Source organism: Anomalospiza imberbis, chromosome 11 (assembly GCF_031753505.1).
Source record: "Anomalospiza imberbis isolate Cuckoo-Finch-1a 21T00152 chromosome 11, ASM3175350v1, whole genome shotgun sequence".
NCBI lineage: Eukaryota > Metazoa > Chordata > Aves > Passeriformes > Viduidae > Anomalospiza > Anomalospiza imberbis.
The window spans coordinates 12,265,220-12,286,072 of NC_089691.1; the positions used below are offsets into that span (position 1 = coordinate 12,265,220).

Here is a 20,853-nt window from a genome sequence, read left to right on the forward strand (position 1 = left end):
GACTGTGCCCTGCTGCATTTTCTATACTTACCTTTATTTACTTTTATTTGTGAGCATCTCTGGAGTACTCCAAAGAAACACTGCTGCAAACCCAAAGGATCCATATCCCTGCAGCTGGAGCTCAGCTTATGCAACCATCTCCACTCCATGATAATAATAAGTCCCCACTTCTTCACCACTTAACCCTTTGTGCTTCACCTCCACTTCTCAGGGCGAGCTGAGCTTGGTGGGACGGTGCCTGTCCCCCAGAGCAGCCGGGAGCGGTGGCTGTGGCGGGGTGCAGCCAACACTGCCCCTTCTCACCCCTGAGTCCCATGCCCTGTGACGGTGGCAGCCCTGGCTGAGCCCCTCTGGAATAACCCGCCGTGGCAGATGTGGCCTCGCAGCCCTGCTGGGGCTGTGTGCTCAGCAGAGGGGAACAGCTCCAGACTCTAATCCGAGCAGACAGATTGAGGTCAAACGAGCCCTTCGTGCAACAAGCAGGGAAGGGCAGGGGAAGGGGAGAGGAGGGGAGTGTGCCTGTGCAGGGGGTAGCAAGGCAGGTGAGACAGGGACCACTGGGGACTGGGCAGCCTGGGCCCCTCCTGGCCCTTCTCCGAGGGGGTGACAGGTGCCAGGCAGTGTGTGGGGTGTGTGGGGTGTGTGGTGTGGCAGTGGCAGCCCGGTTTCACCAGTGGGTGTGAAGTGCCAAGGCAGGGCTGGCTGTGGGGTGGGACAGATCAGCACTGGGCATGTCTCTCCTGACATCCCATGTCATTTGCTTGGTCCTTCTCTATTGTGATTTAGGCACAGCCTCCTGAAGCTGAGGAAGGTGAAAGTTGATACTTACCTATCCCTTCCTTGGGACAAGGAGCAGGACAGGTAAGTGTCAACTGTACCTCATCTTGCTGGCAACCTTAGAAGTCACTGTGCTGGGGACTGACCTGCCACTCTTGTGCCAAGCTACAGGCTCAGAGGAGTGGGAGATTTCACTGCTAAACCTCTGTGTGTCAACCACCTCATCTGCTTCCATCCACCTCTCTGCCCAGAGGCACCTGTGGGAAGAAGAGCGCACTGCTGAGCACCCTTCTGCCTGCTGCCCCATTCCCAGCATCTGAGCTTCCCTCTTGGCTCAGCCCTGCTGCCAAACTGGGCAGCAAGGGATGAACAACAAGCAGCTGGAGGAGGATTTTGTCTGCTCAGGTTTGCTCTTTTGTGGTGCTTTGGCATTTCCACACTGTGCTGTGCATGCTGGTCACTGCTGGCAGGGCAGGACTTGTAGTGCTCCCTGGTTCATGTCCAGGCTCTGTTGTGGAGTCTTTCACCTGTATCATTCAACACAAATAATAGGGAGTTAAAGAAGGGACAAGGTTTTAAAACCCAAAATTACTCTCCCCAAAACTGGGAGCCTTGACTGAAGAGTCTTTTTTTGCAGAGTCTGGTGGTTGTTGCAATAAAACACAGTGCACTGAGCTAATAAAAAATTCTATGCAGGCATTGGAACACCTGGATGTCCCAAACAGTGACTCTTCCTTTGTGCATGAAGACATGGTGCCTGTTAAAATGAGCTCTTTGCTGCCTGGGAACCACGCAGGCTGCTGGTATCTTCTCATTTGGCTTAGGATGGGGATGGCTCAGTTTTCATTCAGCCCGGGTAAGCCTGTGTTATTAAGAAAGTCTTGAGTGGCTCTGAAAGCATCTGCTCCTAGCAGGAATTGCTTGGACATGTCTAAACTGTACAATACACTGTGATGCCTGAACTCCTTCTCTGCTTGCCAGGAGGGGCACAGAGGTGTTTGTTGTGTGGTCAATGTCACCCCCGGCTGCCCTGGACCCTGCTTCTCGTGCTCAAATGTCCAAAGGTGATGTCTCCACAGTGTGACAGGCTCGGGGAGAGAGGCTGGGAGCTGCCTGGCTCTGAGAGCTGGGCTGCTCTGATGCAAATCCTGTTAGTGGTGAAACAGGATGAGAGGGACAGAAGTGTGGAAACAGAATCAGCTCCAGACAGAATATATATATATTTTGCCTGCTCCCTAGGAGACTTTTGAGAGCCTTAGAGCAGCATTTCACATAGTTGCTCAAGTGGAACTGCACTGAATAAATAGTTGCTTTTCAGCAGTGGAGATTTAAAACCAAGGTCTTGGCAATTTCGGGTTGCTGAAAATCCCTCGGTACTTTTCAGAGTAGTGGGTGTGTTAACCCCAGTACCTTGGCTAAATTCCCAGCTGGGAACCACCTCATAAAATCCCTTTCATACTCCTAGCAGGAGCCATCTTAAAAATACTTCCTCCTTGTTTTTTCATTGTTTGCCCCAGCTGCCTCCCTACTCTGGTGAGGCATAATTTTGAGCTTAGACAGGTTTCTAGCTGACATATTTTTAGTACTCATGTCATCCTTCTACCACCATTGCTTTTTCCCATGTTTACTGACTACAGTTGGAATGGAGACAGAAATCACATCTCCTTTAGCCTGATAAATAAAAAAAATCATGTCCCCAGTCTTCTTGGGCTGTTTTCCATCCACTGGTTATCCTGACAGACTTTCTTTGAGACTATAGCTGCTCTTGAATGTGGCTGACCAGTTTAATTTGTGAACTGAGAGATGCCTTCCTCTGCTGGAAATCCTCCCCTGCATAAATGTTAGGATCAAATTTACCTGCTTGGTGGCTTTATCTCACTAATCAGCCTGTAACTGACTCCTTCAATCAAAGACTTTTCCTCTTCAGTAATTTTCAACTTATGAATTCCCCATTTGCAGCAGAAATTCCTGAAAACTACATGGTTTGCTTCAGGGACTGAGCCATGCTCAAGCTGTGCTTCCAGTGTGATATCCATATTGTCTTCCCTAGTTTCTCCTGCTTTTCATAGGCTAGTTTAATTAGGAAGGACTCATTAGAGAAATTGTTGACCAGGGCAAGTCCTGAGAGCCCTCGGCAGGGAACTCCACTGTCAAACTCCATGCAAGCTGTACCTTTCCCTCCTTGTCCACAGCTACATCTCCATCAGATCCTACTCTGCCTCTACAGTGCCTGGGATAAGCCTCTTCCTCTTTATCATAACAAATCACTTCCCATCATGGCCCTGCATTAAATGGTTCTCTAAAATGTGTATTTTCCTTTATCTAGAAGGTCAGTTAGTAACAAAAAAAAGTGAGATAAGAATAAAACCAATCCCAAATGGGATAGTCTGGCATCCCCCACGTTTTAGCCCTGTCCAGTTTTTGCTCCCTCCCTTGCACATGACCATGGGTGACAATGCTCAGATTGCTTTTTCATCCTTCTTATTCACAGGTACTTCATTTTATGTTCCTCACCTCCTTACTGGTGAATTTATTGAAGCCCTTGCTCCCAATCTATCTGTTTCATGGAATGGTTCCTCCAGGAATTTGGGTTGTGAGACACCTGGCCTTGTGGCTTGATCACAGGAAGATCTTAGATATTCACTTCTCTCAGCTGTGCTAAGTACATTTTCTGTATCAGTCACCCAGCTAAGTTCATATGCTTGTAATTATTGTCACTGTCCAGAGCTGCTGAGAAGAATTCACTTAGTCTTGGGATCTCACCTGGATTTCCTGTGAACTCTTTTCCCACAGACTGAATCACAGCACTGCTTGTTCTGTCTTTATTACCTTTGTGTTTGTATGACCAGAGAACTTTCACTATTTAATATCCTTCCTCAGGTCTAACTCCTTTGACATTTGGCATTTCCCACTCCATCTCTTCTATTTTCAGCCCCTAAAATTTTACTCTTTGCTGATTAATCATTTCCCTTTCTTTGCTCTCATTCCTTTTATCTGCACTGCTCTACCCATTCCAGCAAATTAGGAGCCACCCAGGATTTATTCCTTCACTATTTTTCTGTGTTTGGGGTGAAGTCTCCAGGGAATTTTGCCTTTGCTTCAAAGACATTTGAGCCTACCTTTTATAGGCAAGGCTAGGTTTGCCCTTTTGAAACCAGGAACCTTTAGGCAGCACTCTGCTGTTTTCTGTCTGTTCTGTTTAGAAGAAGTCAAAATGAGACATGAGTTTTAAATAAATCAGTCTGTCCAAGGCTGTTTTCCAGTTCCATCTCTTCTACTCTGTTTTTATCATTCACCAATATTGAGTTTAAATCACAATCATGTCATGGTGATGCATCTACAGTTGGCGTTCAAGTCTTAAACTGTTGCAGCTAGGCTGTATGAGCTTTTACTGTTGCATTTTTAGGTTTATTTTGGTAGTTAGTCTCCTAGAAGGGGCGTTTTTCATAGTTTCTCTCTTTTTATTTATAATGTTAACAGAAATCTCAGTGTCCATTCAAACTTTCAGCACTCTCCTAATGGAGGTACTTCTATTTTTTTGTCCAAATGGTGGTGGCCCAAAATGATCTTTTTCCATCCTATCATATGTCTTCATCCATCACATTTGTGAGGGTATTTTTGACTTTACACCTCCTCTTTCCCACCTTTCCTGAGGGAAACAGCCACATTGGTACTTTTGCTCCACCAGGTTTGTTGCTCCTCCTGGCTTTTGCCACCTCTCCAGCACCCAGGGTCATGCCATGCAGAGTTGCTGTGTCCCACTGAGTGTGTTTGTCCCTCTGAACTGTCTCCATCCTTTGCCCAAGGTAACCTGACAGAGCGAGGGATAGGAACGTAAGTGCTGAGTGAGTGCCCTACATGAAGGTCTCCCCTCAGTCTTTCCATCTGTGTGATGTGGCCAGCCTTGACCTCTTTGGCTGCATAGCAGGAGAGACAGTCTCTTTTGTCTCCTTCAGCCTTTCCTGTAGCTCAGGCTGTTGGTGCCCAGTCCCTGGGGCTGCCCATCCCTCGAACAGCTCTGGTCACAGCTCTGCCTCTCCAGTGGGATCCTCTGATGATCAGGAGTGGGGAGCCAGGAGCTGCTGCTGCATGGACAGCTCTTGCTCAGCCTCAGCAACACTACAGAAATGTTCTTCTCTGAACCTTTTCCATAATAATCTCCCTTTTTAATTTTTTTCCCCTTTTTGTAGCATATTGTCAGTGTCTACTGAACTTGAGCCTCTTGGGATCCTCAGGAGAAAACATGAGCTGATTTCTACTGGAGAGGGAATGAGCAGCCTCCAATTTACCAGTCTGGGTGGATTATCTTGTCCTCTTGCTTTTAATAAACTGCACAGGATTAAAGAATGGCTGTGGATTAGGATGGTTGTTTTATTTCTTTACCTGAGTTTTAGCTTGGCACATAATTGGAGGCTAAACAGGGTTCTGGTTCCTTGTGCTCCCCTGCCTTCCACACAGGCACTATAGCAAAACTACTAGTGAATCCAGCCAGGAATAGGGACCAAGGGGTTTGTGGCTTTGAAGGACTTACATGTTGCTAAACATTTCACAGTGTTTGAATTGTTTGTATGTGTTGGTTTTTGTTTTCTTTCCCCTTCTCCCCTCCACTTCATCTTCAACATCTGCTCGCCACAAATCTGATTTTAAAAAATGCATGTACTTATTAATTTATGAGCTGTGGTCAATGCTGTGGGGAGAGAGAGCTGAAGGGAAAAGGGGTTTGTGGAAGAAGCAGGGCTGTAATGAGATCAGCGATAGGGGAGGCTCCACATTTGGACTCTGTTCCTGCTCTGGCTGAGACACTTGATCCTCAAGGGAATAAACAGAGCAAATGATATCGTCAGCTCTCCAGCAGTTTAATATTTCTCTGAATGATTGATAGCACAATGTACAGGACCTTCAGATATAAGGATGGAAAGGTTTAGACCACAAATATCCTGTGTTTATGGCTGACAGCAGCACCCAGAGGAGAGCAATTGCCCTGATGCTATCCTCTGCTTCCCAGGGCAGCAGTGACCATTGCCTGGGGCAGGCAGTCCAGCTCTTCATCTCTGTGGAGGGCAAGGAAAGTCTGTTTCTCTTACAGCAACATATTCATAGATGTTCTTTTGTGGTGTGTCCAAAGCCTTGTCTTCCTCTGCTGATGTCAGGAAAAACAGAGTCAAAGGAGGGTGCCAGTTCCTTCTCATGGAAAAAGGATCAAGGCAAAGCTTTCCAGTGTGGTGGGGCCTGCTGGCATCACCTCCTGCCTGGTGCATGTGGCTGACACCTGGGCAGAGGATGGCATCCTGTAGAGACCACAGCGTTGGAAGGTACTGACTCCTGCACTCTTGAGTGCATTTACCTCAGTTAAAAAGCAAAAGATGTAAAAAACAGTGGATGGAAGAAGTGTTGTCCTGATTTCAAGCCCCTGATTTCAAGTTTCAATTTGTTGGCACTTCTACTGTAGTCCTATTGGAACCTTGCAAGTGAGATTGATTTTCTCTCTTAACCCTTCTCCCCTACTCCCATCCTAGAAACATATTTGCTTCTCACAAGCCCAACAGTGCCTTAATTTCCAGATCCCCTGAACATGTAGTTTGTGTTGAAGGAGGTGCTTGTGCTGGGCTGGTGGTGGTGGCTGCTCCAAGAGCTGAGCACACCAGCCTGTTTCTGCAAAGCTGTTCAGGAAAATGGCAGCGTTGGACAAACTGGGCTTGTGGTTGAATGGCTTCTCAGGGGACCTTGGTGGCTTCAAGCAGAAAAAGTGCAATTAGTGCTGAGCCATCTGGGATGTGTTATGACTCTTTTGACACACACAGTCTCATATGGATTTTTCCAAATGGATGTAAAAAACAAAAAGACAGGTCATCACTTGGTCCTTCTGATCTCAACATGCATCCCATTAATGAAGGGAAAAAATGATGCAGGAAGTTTGTGAGTTGGCTCAGTTGCCTGTGGGAAAAGATAGAAGTGAGGAGGGGAAAATACTACTTTAAACGTAACATCCATATGCCCATTTAGGATTTCATAGGAGTTACCACATCTCTGGTAAGTGACAGCTGGTTATTAGAAGCATACACTGAAGCTGTGGATCATCTAAAGTCAAAGCTGATGCTTAGCTATTTGTACACCAGTACATCTGCCTTTAATAATGGCTTTTAATTTTGTTAACATGCTTTAACTAGCTTATTAAATCAGAATAAAGTGGGAATCTGAGTCTTAATGAAACCACACAAAAAGGATCCAACCTCAAACTCTGCCTCCCTGCTTGAATCCCATGATGCCCCAGATAAAAATACGTCCAAGGATAGGTTTAAACCAGCATGTTATTCTGGCAGAGTTACAACAATGTTATATTTCCTCTCTCTATCCATTCTTCCTTTTTTTGACTTCTGCATTACCATTCTTGGCACCCTCCAGAGTTTCTGTGTGTGGCATGGGTGGGAAGCTCAGCCTGGTTTAAAGTTATTCCATCCAAAAAATAGGTAGCAAGTGTGATTTCTCCTGACTCTTTCAGAGGAGGTGGCACTTCTGGCCTCTCTAGGTGAGTGAGTGATCTGAATCAACTCTTCAGGGTGCAACATCCTGAGTTGCAAGGGAGCAAAATCTTGGACTTGGAGGCACAGGCTGCATCTGTTGTGTTTTCTGCTTTAATAATGACAGACTGAGATGTTTTTAGTGTGGTGGGAGTGTCCCTCAGCCCATCATACTGGATAAGCACTGCCAGCACGTTGCTGCTGCACTCTGCATTTGCAAACAGATTTGCTTGGATTGGGCTCACCCTCTGCTTTTCCAAGCCAGCCCCGGTGTCCGTGCCAGTGTGCTTTCACGGCAGGGAGGCAGCACTCTGAGATGGCTGCTGGTGGCTACCATGTGGGCGAGAGGCAAATGAGTGTCCTCCCTGCAATCTGTGCTGTGACAGGGAGGGAAGAAGGGCAGGTCAGCCTTTAGTGATGCCAGTGCCTTCAAATTCCTGTCCCACAGCATCCTCTGCACCTCCCTGATCATTCCCATGGCCTCTCTTAGTCCCTGCCTGGGGAGGTGCACCAGGTGAAATGTGCTCCTTGAGTACCTGGTAGAAGGGCAGCAGCATGGTGTTAATGCTTGGGTTCCCATCCAGGCATGCTCTGAGTCTGGCTGAAAAGAAGAAATGACTTTTTGGACTCAGGTTTTTGGGTTGTCTGCACCACCTGCTGCCCCTCTCCAGCTTGGCGAGGTTCAGCCAGTGGTTCCCTGCCCACAGGGTGGCATGGACTAAGGCTGAGGTTCTGCCTTATGATCATCTGTGTGTTTAAGTCTGTCTACTCTGTTTCAGCCAGTTTGTTACTTTGCATATTCAAATACTCCCCAATTAACAAAATCTTTATGGGATGCTACCCTCAGCTCTTCTTTGTCGCCATCTCAGGACAGTGTCCTGCTCCTGCCTTGTTCCACGCTTCTCTCTGGTGAGGGCTGCTGAGATGCCAGCACAGCAGGCCGGGCAGGCCGAGCTCAGCGCGCTCCGAGATTGTGGCCTTGTTGGTCCCTGCTTCCGTCTGACCAGCAGAGCGCAGAAATTGCCTGTTACCTCGGGTCGATTTGTCATGCACTCCTAAATTGCTTTGTATTGACACGCTGTCAGAAATGGATTGTCACATTAACCCAGCCACAGCCGGGCTGGGGCCTGCAAGCACGTGCTGTTGGACTGATCTCCCTACAGGTTGAGGGCAGGCTGGTTTCCTCTGGGGTTTGCAGAGATGCTTTGCAGCACTTTCTAATTATGATTCAGATGAGCCAGTGAAAGGCAAGGCTCTCCATATCCTCTGTTCTATAGCCATTTCTTCCTTTGTTGGATTAAAAAAGTGACTTAGAAGAGTGCTGGCTCCTTACCTCAGCTATAGGGCCTACTGGTCTGACTCACAAGCTCTCTTCCAACGTGAGAGTAAGTGATTGAGCACAGGATCCCAAGGTTTAAATTATTAAATTAAATTAATTTCCCCAAGCTGAGTCTGTTTTGCCCATGATGGTAGTTGTGAGTGATCTCTCCCTGTCCTTATCTTGACCTTTGAGTCTTCATTATATTTCTCTCCTCTCTCCAGCTGAGAAGGGGAGTGGTAGAGCAGCTCTGGTGGGCACCTGATGTCCAGTCAGGGTCAGTTCACCACATCAGTGATTTTGAATATGGTGAATATAAGGAAGCAAGAGTGATGGACTCACTTTTCCCCATGAGCCAGCCTGCACAGAAACTCCCATTTCTCCTGGTCATTTTTCTAGGTGATGTGTAATTTCTAGAGCTTCCCATCCCTACCCCTAATGACCTCTTCAATTTCTCTAATGAGATTCCTCCTCAGAGATTAGCAAATGCCTCATGAAGTCAGAGTGTACACCACCCACTTCATTCTCTTTTTCTTTTCATGAAAGAAAAATCCAACACAGTGCTATGTGAGCTGGCTAAACTCAGCCCATGAAGCCAGAAGTGCTTATGCAAGGGGGTCTGAGGCTCAGTGATGAATATGGTCATTCCTGCAGTGAACATTCCCTGTGCTCTGTGAACTCCTCCAGGGCACAGGAGAGGCAGCCGCAGTGCCTTGGCCATTTGGTCGTTCTTGGCTGAGGGTGCTGATATCAGGAGCCAGCTCTGGAGTGGCATTTAGCCAAGCACACATTTTATCTGGTAGCTTTGTCCCTGCAGCCCACTTCACATTAAATGCCATGCTGCTGATGTGGCAGTGTGTTTCAGCTCCTGCTGCCTGAAGCCACATGGATGAGAGACACCGGACTTCAGCCCAGGAGCCCTCCAAGGAGCTTCTTCCACCCTCCTCCCTGTGACACTTATCTAAACAACTTTGTCCTTTCCGGTGCCTGACACTGCTGTTGTATTGCTGATGAAAAACATCCTTTGCTGTATGGAAGAGTTCCTGCCATTTTCCCACTTGATTTGTCTTTCTCTGCTCATTTTTTTTGCTGCTCAGCCTTTTCTTCTCATTCCTGTGCTCCTTCCCCCCTCACCCCGATCAGTCAGACTTCTCCTAGGCCCTGATGTGTTGTGACTGGGGCTGACTGACAGCACTTCGTGCCTGACACACATCTCTGGGATGCAGCCCAGGATGTGTATTTAAGAGCAAAGTTGTATTGTAAAGTGCCATGTGGGAGTCTCAGAGAAAGGAGTCAAAACACCATCAAGCCTATTCTTCCTGAGAGGAATGGAGATGTTGTGTGGAGGCTGCTGATGCCAGGAGAGACTCTGAAGGCTGGGTAGGAATCATCCTGTCCCACAGGCACTGAAAGCTGCACTCAGTCTCTTTGCAGAGCCAGGGCAAGGGTTGAGGGGAGCTATGGAGAGCCAACCCCCCTTTTCTGGATTGGTGATGCTACTTTTAAACTCACCATGGGTCTGTGTGGATGACATGGAGCAAGCAGAGGAGTCACCTTCTACTCCATGTGTTCTGGGTACCCAGCATGGTACCCTGTGGTGGCTGTTTCTGGTATTTTGGCAAGGAAAGGTGAGAAAATTTGGGCAGAAACTGAAAAGAGTTGATTAATGAGTCTTCCTTCCATCTCTTCTTCATCAGATGGCATCAGAGATGCTGTTTCCCACCTTCCCAAAATTTGTTTCTTTCCACCCCAAACCTGGAATGAGATCATAGTTTGGGCTGGACAGGACCTTTAAAGGCCATCTAGTCCAACCCCCTGCAGTGAGTAGGGATATCTTCAACTAGATCAGATTAGTCAGATCCCTGTCCAATCTGACCTCGAATGTTTCCAGGGATGGGGCATCTACCACCTCTCTGGGCAGCTTTTGCCAGTGTTTTACCACCCTTATTGTACAAAAATCAATCTTTATATCAAATCAGAATGGACTGTCCTTCAGTTTAGAACTGTTTCCTCAAGAGATGTGCTGGCAGAGCTCTGGGTGGACTCACAACTCTGAACACTTTGTTCTGCCACCACACTCATCTTGTTTCAGCCCTGCATAGGCTCTTGGGCTATTTTTGGTGTACATGAGAGCATTTTCCATAGAATGGGCCTTGATGAATTTGCAGAGAGTGGTGCTTTGGTGGGAATGAAGGAAGGTTGTCCTGGCACAGAGAACCTGGGTGAAGTAGAAACAGCTGTTGTCCTCCTCTCTCTCAACCCACCTGCAGGCTCAAGGCCACTTGCCCAAACTCAGCAATTATCTCCTGGGGCTTAGAGCCAGTCTGCTCTGCTTTCCCCCAGCCAATGCAGGCTTTAGAGGAGCTGGCTGGGCTGGAAGGTCTAATTTGTACTTGGAGGAGGCCTGTGGTTTTGAGGGCCATCTTTAGCACCATCATGTCATCATCCGCTGCCTGCCCCCTCCTGAGTTTTCTGCATGTAGAGTCATCTCTGCTCACTGAGAGCCTTCTGAGTTTATCTCCCTGTCTTATGCAAAGTCACCTAAAAATCCTTTTTGCTGGGCCCCCGGTGACCCCAGGTGCTCCTTGGAAATCTCTTGGAGAAGTAATCATCCCATTTGGATTGCAGCATTAGTCACCTTCTGTGCCTCTGACAGTTCAAATTTTCTTGTGTGCTTGACTGTAGAGCACCAAAAGTCTTACACAGCTGTAGGCTTCTGGTTTGTAGAGTTTTCTTCACCTGGGAGAAAACCAGCAGGGCAATAATTTGTTTCTTGATCTCTTCACCTGCTACCCTGTCCCCTGCTCTTCTGGTGGCTTTAATACCTTCCTTGGTGGAGGGCAGGGAGAAGACCTCAGTGTAACTGGTGCTGCTGATGGGAGGTGTTCTCATTTCTATAGGTGGGGAAGAAGCACATGGTGATTATGATGAGAGATGGGGACTGATTCTGGGGTCTTTGCCTCCCCCCACATAGCAATAGTGTTCCTCTGTCCTGCCATGGGACCAAGAGGTATGAATTGAAAGAGATCTCAGGACTTGCTTGGAGCACAGGATCACTGGGGGCCTTCTTGACTTGATTTGACTTGACTTAATTTGACTTGACTACCATGCTAGTTTTTCTGCTGTTTCTTAATGCCTCATCTTCTTTCATCCGAATCCTATTAATCTCCTATTAATCTTCCATTTTATTTTTTTTTCTGTTTTCCTGTTTTCCAGCTACAGCACCAGTCCCTGGAAGAAGAGGAGTGTTGGAGCTGAACTTTACCCCTCACAGACACAACCCTCCAATCATACTGCAGAGATGCTTCCTGAGCAGGTAGATGTCAGATGTGCACCAGCAAGGGTAAACTGTTCCAGGAGAGACCCAGATGGAGCTATGAAAATGTTCCTGACTGATGTGGTATCTTGGTTAAAATTCACATCAGGAGGTAGCCTGGAGCTATTGAGGGCCATCCCTTCAGATGGAGGGGGTAATTCCTGTGCAGGAATTAGCAGTCAGCACACCTGTTACTACAAGAGACTCCAGCTGAAAAGAGAAGAAGGATGGGAGGGGGTGAGGGGAAAGAAAAAAAAAAAAAAAAGAGGCTCTTCAATTTAGTGCAATTATCTCAATTTTCCCAGGATAAGGATCCTCAAGATATTTATCTGATTTATAAGGGTGCACGGCAAGGCGGCAGACACGTCCTTAAAGAGACATTTATCAATTTCTTAAGCATGGCTGAGGGGAGAGGAAAGAAAAAACAAACCAGTGAGAAGGAGACACTGCAAGGAGACTCTTTTGGACTTGAGAAGGAAAAAGGGAGCCTGCTCGCTCTGTATATTTTCACTGATGATAAATAACCTGTGGAGAACTGCAGAAGCAAGAGGAGGTTGGCTGGGCTGGGACAGTGGCAGAAATCCTGTTGCAGACAGGTTGCCTTTATACTTTCAGCAATTTCTATTCCAGGGATGTGTATTAAGTATTTCCTGAATAACTTCTTTAGCTTACATTTCTGCTGGGGAAATGCTGAGGGTTATATTTATGCCAGGCCTGGCGACCTTGCCCAAAAGTGCTCTGAACCTGCATAAGTTTGGTTAAGGTGACACAAGGTTTCAGCAGGATTCATCTTGTCCAAGTGCAGATGTTCTGGGCTCAGAGAATGCATGATTGTCTACACTCACTTTTAGGAAAGGGGAGCAGAATTCACCTGACACTCTTGGCTGCCCACTATTGGAGGGAGCTCACTCCTCTCCATTAAAAAGACAGGCCTCTTTTTTATCTCCTTCAGTGCCATCACACTTTCTAATTTTTCCCTCTTGTCCATTTCACTGCTCTGCCCTTTAGTCCTCCTCCTCTGTACCAAATGCTAATGCCTCTTCATCCCCTTATGCCCTGCAGCTGCCATTGTTTTCTGTGCACCTTAGTAGCTAAAATGGTTCTGGAGACCTTTTGCATCTTGGAGGCTGCACCTTTGCTCTCTTCTTCATCCTTGTCTTCATATTATCTGTACAGAGAAGCAGGTATGAAAATTCTCATCTTTCCCAAAAGTGCAGCTGCCTTACTGCCATTCCTGCAGCTCCTCACAGCTCCCTTTCCCCTCCATTGCATTCAGGCTTCTTGGCATCCCTTCCCAGCCCTTTTGCCTCTCTGTTGCTCCTTCACGTCTACATCCCTTATTGTTCCGCCGACACTGGCTTGTCACATTGTACCCTCTCCCTTGATTTGACAACAGAGAGGAAAAAAGAAGGGATTCAGTGGGCGCGAATGAAATGGGAAGTGGGAGAGGAGGAGCAGAGAAAGAGAACATCAGAAGGAATAAGAGCAAATGCTCACAGCTTAATGTGGCTCAGGAAGTCACCTGCGGGAGTCACTGACTGAGGGGTCACTGACCCTTGTGAGTAAATTTCTGTAATAAACTGGTTAAAGTACTGGCAGGCCCAAGTGATTTAGTTTAGAAATTGCTATAGTTCAGCTCCACTCAAATGCAATTCAGCAGGACTGTTAGCAAGCACAAAACCCTTGCCAGCCTAAATATGGATTACTTTTCTTTGTCCCTTAAGTTCATCTCCTTACAGCATGGTTATGTTCTCATAAATTTGTTGCAGCATGTTTGCCTGCAGCTGACCCATTGGAAAGGATTTGTGTCCACCAGAAAAGCCTTTTGGATAAACCCCTCTTTGGCAATATACCTTTTTAAGGCCCTCCTGCACACAGGTTGCTCTAGGAAATAACTGCTTTGTCAAGGAACCGTTAACTTCACAGATCAAAGGTCTGACTGAAGCAACAAGGTTGACTGTTGCAACCCTTGGCTGTCACACATGGGCACCCACTTGTCATCACTTGCTGTGGATCTCACACCTCCTGCCCTCCCTCTGTGATAGCTACTTCAATAAATGAGATGCAGCCTTACTGTGAGGGGAGAGATTTTCAGATCCCTGATCTCAGTGAAGTTGCTCATGGCATTAGAAAGTCAGAGATGCTTATCTGCCTCTGGTACTTTTATTCTTCTCTGGTATCATCTTCACTTACTCAGGCCTGTGGCTGGATCCTGTTGGGATGGGAAGGCAGTCCATAAGCCTCCCCTGTGCTGCAAAGGTCCAGTTGTTCAGCTCCCTATATTGGCATTTGCATGGTACAGGCACTGGTTTCCTATGTTGGTGTAACAAATGAGGGAATTTCCTTGTTAAAACTGTTGAGATACGTACATAATATGTATTTCTGCTCCATAGAGCAAAGTAGAGGGCAAATTATATAGAGAATATATAGCTTGTGTAGTGTTGATGTTTGTGCAGTGGGATCCTGCACTGTGGGTAGGGGCAGAATGCTGCAAGTGGAAGTACAGTCAGCTGCAGGGTGTTGACATTTATCCTGATTGTCTTCACCTTGGCCCATCTGCCCACCGTGCCCCACAGTACAGACTGCAGCACCCACATGGGTGCTCATCCCAGTACATCCTCACCTTTAGGTCTGTACAGACCTGGCAGCCAGCGGCTCGCACTGTCCTTCCACCTGCACATCTGCCTCTCCAAGCAGGTCCCCATCTGCATCAGTGCCCAGAAGCAAGTAAAGCATCTGCTGGAGGTGTCACACTCACTGCAGAAACGATGGCATCTGGGGTGTCCTGGTGTGTTGTGCAGAGCATCAGCAGTGATTTCACATTACTCTGGATCTGTAGGGGGGCAGTGGGTGCCCTTAGCCCCTCTGGGTACCCTTAGTCTCTCTCCCCAGATGTGGACAGTGAGCCAGTGGACGTGTCGGTGGAAAAATAGCCCCAGCAAGTGAGTGTTAGGGCTGTTGGGCATCCCTTTGAAGCAGAAAAAGCCTTGCAGGACATCCCTGGTGTACTCTGGAAGGGGTGATTAGTGTGTGGAGCCCTGTTACCAGCAGCCCATTGCTACTCACCTGCCCTTTTACCACTGAGCTGCCTTTAGTCATGAGCTGTGCTGTACAGGCGAGGGAAAAAAAGAGAAAGGAAACTAGGGGAGGGGAAAAAACAAATCAAAGAACAGTGTGTTTTGTGTTGTTTGATCTTTGAGGAATGCTGAAGAAATCTCTTGGGCCACTGTCTCCCCGGTTGTGCTCGTAAGGAGATTATGGACCTCATGCTTTCACAGGAAAACACCCAGCTGCTGGGCCTGGCACAGTAATCCAGACAAAGGATAACAGCAGCCTAATTAATTCTCATGTCTCTGAATCTGATAACAGCACAGTACACAGACGAGTCCGTAAGGACTTAATGAGTTTAATCGACTGCACTTGATGATTTTATTTGAAACCTTGTGCCACAAATTAAACTATTAAAAATGCACTTGAACTTGATTGGCAGCTGTAATCCAGGCAAAGTCTACTTAATCCGCAGGGGTGGGAAGCAGGGGTGGATGCAAAAGGCTGGAGATGAGGAGAGTGGAGGGGAGGCTCTGGTAGGGAAGGGGATTTTGGGATGAGTTTAAAGGAAAACTGGAAAGAAGGGCAGAGCCTCACAGAAGCTGGGGGTGAGGGTGGGAGGGTAAGGGGTTAATCTGTGCCCACCCAACCCTGGACTGGACTGTGGGATGTGGGAAGGATTCAGTGTGTTCTTGCCCTGTGCTCTGCCCTGCAGGACTTTCCAAGCAGCTGGAGGGGTTGTTAGTTGGTCAGAGTGAATCAGCTGCTGGCTCTGGAGTGAGGTGTAACAGCAAGGTTTTGCACAGCTGAGATAAGCAGGGTGTGACTCTTGGGCCCAGCCTCCAAATCTCATGCACACCAGCTTGGTGAAAGGCCAAGGAAAGGCACACAGGGATATTCACTCTGTCCCAGGCAGTGCCGTCACCAGTGGGCAGGCACACACAAATTCTCAGCTGCTCATCATCAGTAAAAGCTGCCCAGGTGAAAATCAGCCTGTAAAAAGGTATCTGTGCAGAAACAGACACACTGTCCTATGTGTTCTCTGCCAACTGCTGTCATTCATGTGTTTGGTTGTGCTCATCCAGTTTGCTCCCATACATAAATACCTATATACACATGCAGACGTGCACAAACAGTGATTTGGTTCAAAATGGGTCATTAGCCAAGGAGGGAAATAGCATGTAAGTCTCTTTTGAAAGTCCCTTGCCCCCCACTCTGCTATTTAAAGTAATTTGCAAAAGATTTGCAAAATTATAAACCAATTTGCAAATAAATGATCATGATTAATGGCATATTCTTTAGGAGGTGACAGATCCGTAATAGATCTGTAATCCCCCTTATTATGCAGGAACCATTAATAGCAGTAGGTGTTAAGAGACTACATTACAGCTAGAATAGGCTTCAGCTGTACCTCTGGAGTGGAACAGGTCAAGTTTCTGTTGCTATGGCTTCTTTACCTATTGTCATGCTCATAATTGGTAGAAAGCAATGAATCTCAGTGCCACTTGGGTTTCACAGCTTGCTTACCTCACCCTACCCTAAAACTTATGCCCTTTGGCAGCAGAGGGAAAGCCTTCATCTGCTGATGAGTGAAGGCATTGCACATCACCATGACAGGAGGGACAGGTGGCCTGTCCCTTTGTGCATCTCATCTCCAGCTTTCTTCCTGCTGTCACCTGGGAGTGATAGGACAAGGAGTGATGGCTTCAGACTGAAAGATGGTAGACTTACATTCGATATTAGGAATAAATTCATGGTTTTGAGGTTGGTGAGGCCCTGGCACAAGTTACCCAGACAGGCTATGGATGTCCCATCCCTGAAAGTGTTCAAGGCCAGGTTGAGCAATGCTTTGAACAATCTGGTTGAGTGGAAGGTGTCTCTGCCCATGGCAGGGGGGTTGGAGCTGGATGGTCTTTAAGGCTTCTTCCAACCCAATCTAGTCTATAATTCTGTGATCTACACCACTCCTGGATGTGTCTTGGGATCTCACAGGAGTGCTGGGGGTGAAGGGTTATTTTGGCAAGCAGCTCTCAGGGCTGTGTGTGGTGGGTGAGGCTTTGGTGCAAGGGGGAGAGGAGTAGGAGGGAGAGCAGGGGGCAGAGGAGCAGGAGGGAGGGCATGCAGCATTTTTTAGGGGAAGCTTGTGGCACACCCACACCCTGTGCTGGAGACTGAACCCCACCATCTAAAGCAATCCTCAAAGACACTGAGGGATCAAGAGCAGTGCCAGTGCCTTTGATTTCTGAAACAGCAGGGCTTTGCTACATGGACATAAGCAGATGATCCAGCAATCCAAAGCACACACCCTGCTGTGAAGGATGGTAAAATCCTACTCCAGTGATTCCCTTCACTCAGAGAAAATCCATCCCTGACCTTACACCTTTTGAAGGGTTTTAGTGCATTGTACATGGATGGGACAGACTGAGAAGCTGTCAGAGAAGTTCCATCTATCCTGCTGAGTACCAGCCTGGGGCAGAGGGCAGCCTGCTCTTGCTCCCTCCTGCACACACTTTTACTACGGTGTTGTGAATTTGGTGTATTGACAAGTAGCTGAAATGGTTTTATTTGATAGGTTGCAGCATTATCATTTCTTCCCCCCATCCCCCCTCCATTTTTTTTTTTTTTTGTGTCTAACACTAAATTTGTGGCAGGTGCTGGGCAGTGCCACAGTGAGTTGTGATCTTGTGAGGTCTGTGGCACCTGCAATGCTCTGCCTCTGTACCAGGCTGGGACAGGAGTGTGGGTGGTGTGGGTGAGGAAATGGGCACTGCAAGCAGTCATTGATTAGTGATTTGGTGGTGCTCTTTCTAGAGAAAAAATGTGTTAGGGGAGGTTTTTTCAGATGAGTTAACATTGAGATCCTGTCTGCTTCTCCTTCTGAAGCCTGGCAGTTCTAGAAAGTACAGAGAAGGTAATGTAAGGTGTTGTGCATGCTGACTAATTACACTGGTCCTGGCCATAGCTGCCTTTTGTGTTTCCCACTTTAAAATACACTGTAAAGTTGCAATTCACTGTTAAACAGATGCTGTATGCTTTCCCAGTAGTGGATACATTTAAATTTTTTTTTACTGAAAGGAAAATAATTGGCATATCTTTGACAGAATAATTCTTAAAGATCTTAACAGGGGAGATCAGCTAGGGAATGGCAAAATATTTTCATCTGTTTGGTGTTGTTAGTGCTTTGATTAAACAGACTAATATTTCTGAGTCTGTCACTTAGCATGAACAGCAGGATATTTTGTTATCAGGTAATTCCCTGCCTACAGTGGCTGCAGAAATGGTTGGATGTAAATCATGCAGTTAATAATACTCCAGTACAGAAGGCAGATGCAACTGCTAATTGCGGAGCCTGGGATGCTCAGTGAAATCACAGCAACTTATCAGCCTCTGTCAGGTCACTTGGGCTCTCCCCCATCCTCACAACTTCTGCCAGGCAGGATGCTGTGCCTGGTGGCACAAGGACTGTCCCCTCTGCTGCCCTCACAGCTGAATTCCAGGGCAGGCTGGGGACAGAGCCAGCCTAGGGCTGTCCCCACGGCAGGGAATGCTGGCAGCACCGGCACCGTGGGCAAACAGCCACAGAGCCAGCACACGCAGTGCGCTCCTCAAATATTTACCCTTTGTTTCAATCTCGGCCTCTTTGCCTCTCAAGATAAATAATTTAGTTTGGAAGCCTTGAAGGTTAATCTTGCATTTATTTAATGTTACAGGACACTTGGCTCACTTACATCTAAAAGCCCTGCATGCTGGCTGTTAGTTTATTCAATCCAAGTGCTATTTTCTTCACCCTCTTCTCTCTGAATTGCTGAAAGAAGGAGAGGAAGCAAGAGGAAGGAAGTTATCTGTATGCGGCTTTTAGCTCCTGCTGCAAACTCCATCAGGAGTAGCACCCTGGGGAAACGTCGATCCGAGTGCCTCAGCCCAGCCAGGCATGTCATCTGCCAGTCGATCCAAGAGGCTGGCTCCCAGCGCCCGTGAGAAAAAAGGGGAAAGGCAGAGGATCTGACACTGACATCCCCGGCACACTGGCTGCGATAGAGCTGCCTGCCTTTGCCCAAATCTGTCAGGATTGGCTGGTGTGCCAGAAAAAGAAAAAAGAGACAGCATGATGGGTGCAAGAGGGGGAAGAGGTGAGGCAGCAGGGAGGAAGAGTATGCTTGCCTTCATTGATGAGATGCTTTTTCTCTCCTTTGTCTGAAAGCATCAGGTGGTCCTTTAGCAGGAGACCTCTACAGCACTGCCAGAAAGCTAGTGCAGAAGGGGAGGGTATTTGAGGGAGATGTGGGCTCTGATTTATCTTGTTTGAATGATGTTTGTAGTAATTTCTAGCAGGTCAGGCCAGAACTTTTGGGTAGTTTGCAGCTGGTTCAGCACTGGGAGGCTCAGCACTGTGGGGCTCAGCACCTCTTCCTGCTGCCAGGGCCAACAATGAGGAAATGGCTAGGAACTTCCAGGTTTCAGAAAAGGCAGAAGTCATCTTGTTGCCCCAAGAGTTTCACAATGATGGATATGAAGAGTTGTAAACTTACTTGACAGTAACTTGCAGGGACTAGAGAAGACATTTTGGCATCATCCCTCCCCTTGGTCTCATTTCTAGAGAGGCACAAAAACAAATGCATGGTCCTTCCTGAGACTTTGTTAATATATCTACACTCCAGAAATATTGGACAAAGAAGCTGGAGAAAAAAAAAAAAAAAAAAACCAGACACAGGGAGCAGACTGGCTGCTGAAGTTGGTTTGGCTTTTACAGCCCAGCCCACAATTTTGGATCAGAAATTTTGTGTTAGCTGCTCCCTCCCAGCTGGGGCTTACAGCCAGGAACTCAGTAGGGGGGTAAATTGCAAGATTTCAGAACAGCCTGTCTGTATTTGTTCAAGAGCAGGCCCACGTGGACAGCAGGCAGTGAGGAAGCCAGGTTTTCCTATCCTCATGGCCAAGCCTAGTGGAAATGTCACTCCCATATTGTGACCTCAGGCTGCCCTCCCAAGCTCTGACTGAAGAAATCTCCCTCCCAACCTCAGCTTGTGCTTCACCAGGTCTCAAAAGCCACTTTGGCAAACTCTGCAGTCGTCTGGATGTGCTCCTTACCTCTTGCAGTGATAGCTACACTCATCCACCACTTCAGAGCAACTTCCTTCCCACCCCTGTTTTTAGATGCCTCCTAAGGTGAAATGTCTCTGATTTCTCTAAAGGAAATAATACCTACATTCAGAAGCATTAGGGCCAGCAAGGGAAGAGGAGAAGTGTCAGAGGATGCTGACAGTGTGATCACACTAGCATGTCACCCTAGCATAGTCACATTTTCACCTGCTTATGTCGTCCAGCCCAGCTGTGACTTGCTGGTAATTACTTTCTTGTAGCTGGTGTGAGACTCCCAGTTCTCAAAGCCATCTGCTTACCTCCAGGTCCCTGCTGTGTGATCTTTCATTTGGAGTTCACCTCTACAGTTTATGGCGGTTTCCAGAATAACATTCCAGCTGGAGAGCCTCTCGACTCCATCTTGTGCTGGCTTTTCTCCTTTTAAAGGACACTCTGCATCTTTCAAAAAGCACCAACAGGATGCTAAAAGTAGCCTGGCAGGATTTGACCCAAAAAGGATAGCCACATGTGATAGATGGGAGACTTGAGCATCTGGGTGTTTGTTTGTGCAATCCAAATCTCCTCAGGTAGAGACGTGAACAGAATGACCTTTCCGATGAGCTTCAAGTGCTTCAGTATTAAATGGGAAATGGCACAAGATCAATGTGTCTCGTAGCTTTTCAATGCCTCAGACTGAACCAGGAGAGACAGTAATAAGAAAAAGAATAATTTAATAAACAATATATGTTGTTTTCTCTCCCTTCTAGTGAGGATTCTCAAATATGTTTGGATCGGTG

At 47.2% G+C, this 20,853-nt stretch overlaps 2 long non-coding RNA genes across 4 annotated transcripts; one reads left to right on the forward strand and one right to left on the reverse strand.

The window, feature by feature from the left end:
- Nucleotides 1-1,168: 1,168 nt before the first annotated feature.
- On the reverse strand, nucleotides 1,169-8,459 carry LOC137480708 (uncharacterized). Of its 3 annotated transcripts, none has more exons than XR_011003043.1 (2): nucleotides 8,327-8,459; nucleotides 1,169-7,672 (listed from the first exon to the last, which is right to left on the reverse strand). It is a non-coding gene; the product is annotated as an uncharacterized lncRNA (long non-coding RNA). The 3 variants fall into 3 exon arrangements; XR_011003045.1 differs by lacking the exon at nucleotides 8,327-8,459 and adding an exon at nucleotides 8,137-8,174 and having other exon boundaries at nucleotides 1,169-7,667; XR_011003044.1 differs by lacking the exon at nucleotides 8,327-8,459 and adding an exon at nucleotides 8,137-8,174.
- Nucleotides 8,408-20,785, forward strand: LOC137480710 (uncharacterized). Its single transcript, XR_011003047.1, has 3 exons — nucleotides 8,408-8,542; nucleotides 11,830-11,929; nucleotides 20,383-20,785. It is a non-coding gene; the product is annotated as an uncharacterized lncRNA (long non-coding RNA).
- The last annotated feature ends 68 nt before the right edge of the window (nucleotides 20,786-20,853 follow it).